Genomic DNA, 9,479 nt, shown 5'->3' on the forward strand with positions numbered 1-9,479 from the left:
AACATTTTTTTAGTGGACATAAAATCTAAATGTATAGAATGTTTTATCACTTTGCAAGAAAAGCAATTCATCCACAACAATAGCATTTCTGACTGGCCAGCGGCCTCCTTTATAAACTTGCACACAGACAAATTGAGGCTTAAAATGTGCATACGCAACTTCCCATGCAAACTTCGGGATTTATAAAAGATCAAACTTGATGGGGGAACATGTGTATATTTACAGAAGACAGAAGTTTACATACACTTACAGTGAAATCTATAAAACTCACTTTCTAACCCCTCCACAGATTTTATACTACTGACAAACTATTAATTCGGCATATTGTTAAAGACCTCTGATTAGTGCAGGGCAAAACTGATTATTTCCAACAATGTTCACATTTTATTGAGTACTAGTAACGTGCAGTGAATACACTTGACTTGTACATTCCTAGTTTTCATCCTCATTCGTTTGCTCAGAGGTTGATGCGCTTGCTGTTTCCTGAGCAGCTCTTCTTTACTTCACTCCAGCGGCCTGCTGCTTCTCTTCTTTTGTCAGCATTTTCTCACATTAAAACTGATCAAGTCAGTGTTTGTGTTGCCATTACTCAATATGTTTTCTTTAATTTTTCACTTAATCATTCTTGAGGCAGATTGAAGACTTAAGATATGAAGGGGTAGAGGAAGTGATGGCGAAGGTGGTAGGGATGAGAACGGTGCCCGTACACAAATGCGCTGCACGGCCGGCCAGCTGGCCGCTGCTGAGAGTTAGTTCTACAATAAAATAAAAAGAGGAATAAACTTGGAGGTCAATCATTACCCCAAAAACGGATAGTAGACGTCACGTAGTATATGTGCATTAAATTTCAAGTCAACAGGTGAAACGGTTTGTGAGCTGCAGATGTACACAGTAGCGTATTATATATAAAGATATCACAATTCCAGGGGGGTCACTTTGTTAATATTTGGTAGCATTGCCTTTAAATTGTTTAACTGAGCCAAACGTTTTTGGGTCTCCTACAAGCTTCTTACAATAAGTTACTGGAATCCTGGCCCACTCCTCTGGACAGGACTGGTATAACTGGGACAGCTTCGTAGGCCTCCTCGCTGGCACACGCTTGTTCAGTTCAATCAGATTGAAGTCAGGACTTTGTGACGGCCACTCCAATACCTTGACCTTCTTGCCACCACTTTGGAAGTCTGCCTGGGGTCCTTGTCCATTTGGAAGAGCCATTTGTGACTGAGCTTCGACTTCCTTGCTAAGCTCTTGAAATGTTGCTGCAGTGTATCTCCATCAGTTTCCTTCCTCATGATGCCGTCTGTTTTGTGAAGTGTACCGGTCCCTCCTGCAGCCCCCACGTCATGATGCTCCCACCCCAATGCTTGACGGCTCAGATAGTGTTCTTTGGCTTGCATGCCTAACACTTTTTCCTCCAAAACATATTCTTGGTCAATATGGCCAAACAGTTTGATCTTGGACTCATCAGACCAGAGGACATTGCTCCACTTTGTCCCCACGTGCCATTGCACACTGAAGTCTGGCTTTTTGATGGCGGCTTGGGAGCAGTGGCTTCTTCCTTGTTGAGCAGCCTTTTCACGTTATGTTGATATGACTATATGACTAGTTGTACTGTGGATGTTCCTGTATCCTCCAGCATCTTCACAAGGGCCTTTGCTGTTGTTCAGGGAATGATTTGCTCTATTCGTGCCAAAGTATGTCTTTCTCTAGAAGACAGAATGTGTATCCTTCCTGAGTGGTATGACAGCTGTGTGGTCCCATGGTGTTTCTAGTCATGTATTGTTTGTGCAGATGAACGTGGAACCTTCAGGCATTTGGAATCTGACCCCAAAGGTGAACTGGATTTTCTCTGAGGCCGATTTCTTTTGATTTTCCCAGGCAGTGAGTTTGATGGTCGGCCTTAACATACATCCACATTTTGACTCCCGTTAGGCTAATTGGCTATCAAAAACTAATTGACATAACTTTCTGGAATTTTCCAAGCTGTTTAAAGACACAGTTAACAAAGTGTATGTAAACTTGTGACCCACTGGGGTTGTGGTATAATCAATAAAAAAATGAAACAATCTGTCTGGGAACATTGTTAAAAAAAAAAAGAAAAAAAAAAAGACTGTTGCTTTGCATAAAGTTTGTTCGTATAAACATCCTGAGTTCTAAACGTTGAGGACCCAATCATCTGGAACAGGCCAAGGGGTCATTTCTGGAGGGTGGGGCTGGACCGCATGTCTGCCTATCCCGAGCTGTTTTGTGGTGTGTGTGGCAACATGCTGTACCAGTACATGATTCTCGACCAGACCTGACCTTGTATAAAATGTGTGGAGGGGGTCATAAAGTGAGTTTTAAAGAATTCAGCCCAAGTGTATGGAAACTTCTGACTTCAACTATACTGGGAAATGCAGCCAAACCAGCTAAATGACGAGTCACGTGCATAATAATATCACTGATCCATTATTATGGTTTGCATGACACGGCACACATTATAAAGTGATGAATATAATGTACAGACATACAGTGGGATGCAAAAGTTTGGGCAACCTTGTTAATAGTCATTATTTTCCTGTATAAATCGTTGGTTGTTACGATAAACAATGTCAGTTAAATATATCATATAGGAGACACACACAGTGATATTTGAGAAGTGAAATGAAGTTTATTGGATTTACAGAAAGTGTGCAATAATTGTTCAAACAAAATCAGGCAGGTGCAGAAATTTGGGCACCACAAAAAAGAAATGAAATCAATATTTAGTTTTGCAGAAATTCCAGCCTCTAAACGCTTCCTGTAGGTTCCAATGAGAGTCTGGATTGTGGTTGAAGGTATTTTGGACCATTCCTCTTTAGAAAACATCTCTAGTTCATTCAGGTTTGATGGCTTCCGAGCATGGACAGCTCTCTTTAACTCACACCACAGATTTTCAATTATATTCAGGTCTGGGGACTGAGATGGCCATTCCAGAACGTTGTACTTGTTCCTCTCCATGAATGCCTTAGTGGATTCTGAGCAGTGTTTCGGGTCGTTGTCTTGTTGAAAGATCCAGCCCCGGCGCAGCTTCAGCTTTGTCACTGATTCCTGGACATTGGTCTCCAGAATCTGCTGATACTGAGTGGAATCCATGCGTCCCTCAACTTTGACAAGATTCCCAGTCCCTGCACTGGCCACACAGCCCCACAGCATGATGGAACCACCACCATATTTTACTGTAGGTAGCAGGTGTTTTTCTTGGAATGCTGTGTTCTTTTTCCTCCATGCATAACGCCCTTGTTATGCCCAAATAACTCCATTTTAGTTTCATCAGTCCACAGCACCTTATTCCAAAATGAAGCTGGCTTGTCCAAATGTGCTTGAGCAGACCTCAAGCGGCTCTGTTTGTGCTTCCTCTGCATCACTCTCGCATACAGCATCTCCTTGTGTAAAGTGCGCCGAATGGTTGAACGATGCACAGTGACTCCATCTGCTGCAAGATGATGTTGTAGGTCTTTGGTGCTGGTCTGTGGGTTGACTCTGACTGTTCTCACCATTCGCCGCTTCTGTCTATCCGAAATCTTTCTTGGTCTGCCACTTTGAGCCTTAACTTGAACTGAGCCTGTGGTCTTCCATTTCCTCAATATGTTCCTAACTGTGGAAACAGACAGCTTAAATCTCTGGGACAGCTTTCTGTATCCTTCCCCTAAACCATGATGGTGAACAATCTTTGTCTTCAGGTCATTTGAGAGTTGTTTTGTGACCCCCATGTTGCTACTCTTCAGAGAAACTTACAATTGACCCCCTTAAATACTCTCATTTCTCATTATAGGATTCACCTGTGTATGTAGGTCAGGGGTCACTGAGCTTACCAAGCCAATTTGAGTTCCAATAATTAGTTCTAAAAGTTTTGGAATCAATAAAATGACAACGGTGCCCAAATTTATGCACCTGCCTGATTTTGTTTGAACAATTATTGCACACTTTCTGTAAATCCAATAAACTTCATTTCACTTCTCAAATATCACTGTGTGTGTCTCCTATATGATATATTTAACTGACATTTCATTATCGTAACAACCAACGATTTATACAGGAAAATAATGACTATTAACAAGGTTGCCCAAACTTTTGCATCCCACTGTATGTATTTTCGATCCCCTTTCAACAGGGCCAATGCTATGTATTTGGGCTGAGACTCTCTTAGTTTCTGTTTATATCCACTACTACTTGTCACTTCTCAGGGAAATGGCCGACAGGTCAGGAGTACTTCAGCCAAGTGGCTCTTTGTTATGCCTGCTTAGCTGATTGAGGAGGTGCTTTGTCCATGTTTTGTATACTGCAGGTGTACATACTTGTACATAAAGCATAATTTTTTTCCATAAAAATTCAATTTGTAGCATTGTGTGGTTCTCCTAATGCACGGGTGTCGAAGTCCGGTCCAGGAGGGCCGCAGTGGCTGCAGGTTTTCATTCAAACCATCTTCTTCTTTAGTGACTATTTGTTGTTGCTAATTAAGTTCTTTTACTTTAGTTTTAATTAACTTGACTCAGGCCCCTTAGTTGTTTTTTTTCTTCTTCTTCTTCTTAATGAGCAGCCAAACAATAATGAGAAACAAAGAGCTGTCACATGACCAGCTATCCAGTGCCCATCACACAATATCTGAAAAGAAAGAAGGAAAGGTGAAGGTCCCAGTAAGGTTGATCCCTCAGGTCACCAAAACACGTGTTCTTGGAAAAAACAGAAAAAGGAACTGTTTTGGAAATGTCTGCTGTGGCAGAACGAGAGCAGCAACAAGCCATCGAATTAAATAACGGGTTTAATTATCAGCAAGAATCAGCTTCTCATTAAGAGTTTGGTTGGCATTTGAAATCTCAATTTAGTTCTTTTTGGTTGCCATTTAATGAAGAAAGGAATAAATTCACAGGACGGAATCCTTAAAAACAAGGCTATTAAAATGAAGGGAAAAGAAGTTAATTAGCAGTAAAAACTGGTCACTGATTAGGAATAAGGTTAGAATGAAAACCTGCAGCCACTGCGGCCCTCCAGGAATGAAGTCTGACATCCCTGTCACTTTGCTACACTGCTATTACAATAAGTGCATCTAGCGAGAATGAAGCTGCTTTTGTTAACTCTAAGCTGTTTCATCCCTTTAACGCACAAGTTGTACATTGCCTTCCATTTTGCTGGAGACAAAGACACATTTTTCCTTGATTTACCTCTCCGCTCTACAGTTTTAAATTGCAAATCAGACATTTCAAATGTGATTAAAGTGCACGTTGCAGACTTTCATTTATGGGTGTTTACATTTGAACCCATGAATTTAGCACATTTCACTCCTCCTGCCCAAAGAAATCTCACTATGCCACGTGTTAACAGTGATAAGGTGATAAGAAGTCTGTGGCGATGTGCGGTTTTTAAATAGTCGCGTTTCGGAGTGTGCAGACTCCAAACAGATATTAGAACGCTCTAAACGAGAACAGGCCATTCAGCCCAACAAAGCTCGCCAGTCCTATCCACTTAATTCTTCCAAACAAACATCAAGTCGAGTTTTGAAAGTCCCTAACGTCTTACTGTCTACCACACTACTTGGTCGCTTATTCCAAGTGTCTATCGTTCTTTGTGTAAAGAAAAACTTCCTAATGTTTGTGTGAAATTTCCCCTTCACAAGTTTCCAACTGTGTCCCCGTGTTTTTGATGAACTCATTTTAAAGTCACCGTCTCAATCCTCTGGACTAATTCCCTTCATAATTTTAAACACTTCACTCAGGTCTCCTCTTCATCTCCTGTAAAGGCTCAGCTCTTTTAATCTTTCCTCATAACTCATCCCCTGTAGTCCTTTAATCAGCCTAGTTGCTCTTCTCTGGACCTTTTCTAGTGCTGTTATGTCCTTTTTGTAGCCTGGAGACCCAAACTGCACCCAGAACTCCAGATGAGGCCTCACCAGTGTGTTATAAAGCTTGAGCAGAACCTCCTTGGACTTGTACTCCACACATCAAGGCGCTATATAACCTGACATTCTGTTAACCTTCTTAATGGCTTCTGAACACTGTCTGGCCATGGATCATGCCGAGTCCACTACAACTTCTCAGTCCTTCTCATAAGGTGTACTCTTCACTGTCAGACCTCGGGAAGTTGATAGCGTAGAGTCCACTATGACTCCTAAATCCTTTTCATAAGGTGGACTCTCGATTTTCCGACCGCCCATTGTGTATTCAAACCTCATATTTTTACTTCCTTTGTGTAATACTTTACATTCCATCCATCGATTATCCACCCCGCTATATCCTAACGACAGGATCACGGGGGGTCTGCTGGAGCCAATCCCAGCCAACACAGAGTGCAAGGCAGGAAACTGACATAAAATTTCATCTGCCACAAATCTGTCCAAGCCTGTCTGCTATCCAGGTCCTTCTGTAAAGATGTAACGGATTCTAAATTATCTGCTAATCCACCCATCTTGGTATCCTCTGCAAACTTGACCAGCTTGTTACTTATGGGTGAGTACGTGCTGGTGTCGCTCTGAGGTTCATTGGGGTGCTTGGCTGATTGCACATTCGATTTGCCAGATGTGAGCGGATCAGTCAGGTGCCTCATTCACACCAGTCGGGCCGGATAAAGGAATTCTGCACAGCAGGGGAGAAAAAAAAAGATAAGGGAAGGAAAATGGATGGAGGTTACAGGAGGCAGGACGGTGAGGAGCCCCAGGTGGTTGGGAGTATGACCCGAGGAAGGAAGTGCGTGGCAGACCTGCGCTTGAGCGTGGGGTTGGAGAAGGGGCGCTCCTTACAACAATGTGGAGGAGCAGGAGCTGCCCTGTTGTACGGTGTCTCCTGGATAGACGTAGGTGAGGTTTCGAGGAGTGTCCTACAGAACCCGACGGACTGGCAGTAGGACCTGGAATCAATGGAAGACTGCACCTGTTGGTGTGTGTGTGTGTGTGTGTGTCCTCCTTCTGCAAGGTCCTGATGGGATAAGCTTGAGGAGATGCCAGATTTTAGAGAGAGGCATTGGGGCTTGTGTCTGTTTTAAAGGAAGAACCTTAGCTTATTGGAATCACTTATTGCTTGCTTTTTAACCTCCACTTTTTGGCACCTGATTGTATTTGGAGTATTTATGGAAGACTCTTATGCAGGGCACTTTTGGAACGCGTTTCTCTAGTTTTAATAAAAGCACTGAATACTTTTGCACCAACCCCTTGAGAGGCGCCAAGGAGCGTGGAGCAGAGTAATAGGAGAGTGCTGCGCTGTGAGTTTAAAGTACCCATAAGCCATGGCAAAGGTGTTGTGTCAGCTTCTATCCATTGCTGTTACTATATAATTTTCAAATTGCCTTTATTTTTTGATTTATATTAATAATTTGGATGTTTTGACACGGATCAATAAACACTTTTTAATGTTAAGGTGAAAACATCTTTGCGATGTGGTCTGAATTAACTAAACCTATAAAACATACAATAATTGCATAAGTATTCTCACCCTTCAAGCCGGTATTTAGTCAGCCATGATAGCCTTGAGTCTGTAGGCAACATTCTTTGTCTCTGCCATTTTCCTCCATCCTTCTTTGCCAAACTGCTCAAGCCCCATCAGGTGTCATGGTGATCTTCAGCGAACAGCCCTTTTTGTCTAGTCCAGCTACAAATTCTCTGTTGGATTGAGATCTGGGCCTCATGTATAGCGGTGTGCGTAGAATTTACACTAAAACATGGCGTATGGACAAAAGAGGAAATGTGCGTATGCTCCAAAAAAAAAAAACAACAGATGCAGAAAACTGTGCACAAGCCATTATCAACACACTTCTGCTCCATAAATCCTGCTCCGTGTGGAATGTAAGACGTCATTCATCACCCACCGCCCCACCGTGACTCCTCCCAGAATTACGCTTACTTTGAATATGCGAATCAATATAAATAGCCCCTTAAGTTCAGTGTTTTGTGAAAAGACAATGGCAATGGAAAAAAGAAGAATTTCAGCAAATGTGAAATGGAAGAACGGGTAAGGGTACTATTTGTTGGGTTAAGCAGTGGTATAAACAGCAAAAAGAAGTTGATCGAGTGATACGGAGTGGCGGAGAAACTTGAAAGTTCAAGTTCAGAAAGTCGCACAGTGCCTGAAATAAAGAAGTGGTCAAATATCAAAGTCGCTGTGAAAAGATGAGCTGTAGCCCACCTGAGTCTGAGTGTTATATGGAAGCATATTAGGGTACACAGTGAAGAGAAAAGGTTGAAATGACGATTTAAATCTCGAAATTTCCACTTTAATCTCATAGTTTTTGTCATTAAAGTAGAATGTCGTAATCTTCATCTTAAAATTGATGTTTCATTTACTACTAGAGTTTCTCAAATCCCATGTTAGTGAAGTAGCACTTACATGCTTCGTATTCTGTGTGTGAATCACTATGTGCTTCTTTCTATCATCTCCACGCAGAATCCATTACATTCAGGATATTACAGCTCTCTGAACATTTTAGAAGACTAAGATGTATCCTTGATATCATTTTCATGATGAAATGAATTAAAGCATGTAATAAACATAGGGGCACGGTGGCACAGCAGTAGCGATGAGCTGGCGCCCCATCCTGGGATTATTCCTGCATCCCGCGAGATGCTTGCTGGGATGTGCGCGGCCCTTAATGAAATAATTTATTGCATCAGTACTGTCTCTGTCAAACGTACCAACCACCAATTCCTGTTCTTCTGTTTTCTTCCTCTACATAACCAATTGCCACAATATAAGCTCTGTAATATGTGTCAAATCAGTCGTAAGCTTAGAACAGCAATTCTTAAAAACTGTTAAGGAGCATTGACAAATCTTCATAATACGTGTTTAATTATTTCATCCATCTATCGATCCCGGGTCGTGCCAGTCCCAGCAAGCTTCAAGCGCGAGGCAGTTCATTCACTTCATTTCTATTATGTAGTGCCATTTATTTTTACATTTCTTTCTGTTATATAGTGCCATTTATTTCCATCTACTTATCTATTTTATAGAAATGAAATGATTAGTGGCTCTACATAATAGATAAGTAGAACTTTTTTGTTGCCTGGGGGAAATTTGGCTTTTTACAGAAACTCAATAAATAAATATTTTTGTACTTTTAGCAAACAAAATCCCCTCTGAAACACACACCAGGAATCTGCTCTTCTATTTTTTCCCATATTTAGTGTGACACAAAACAGTTGAGTGACTTCTTTTCTTCATTTGAACTAAATAAACTAGACACCTATGATAAGAATTAAATCAGTGAAAGACAATTATTTCTTATAACTTTTAATGCGTTCTAATAATTCTGCCCCAGACATTTTGGAATGTTTCATGGAGTAAGCAAGAACTATTTTTTTTTCTTTCTTCCTCCCACTGCACTCAATGATTACGTTTCAGGAGCAATTGTGCATTATTTAATAAAATGCAAGGCATCTGTCTACCTATGTATTTATTATATAGCGCCTTTCAATCTATCTATCTATCTATCTATCTATGTAACTATCTATCTATCTATCTATCATATAGTGCCTTTCC

Source organism: Polypterus senegalus, chromosome 7 (genome assembly GCF_016835505.1).
Source record: "Polypterus senegalus isolate Bchr_013 chromosome 7, ASM1683550v1, whole genome shotgun sequence".
NCBI lineage: Eukaryota > Metazoa > Chordata > Cladistia > Polypteriformes > Polypteridae > Polypterus > Polypterus senegalus.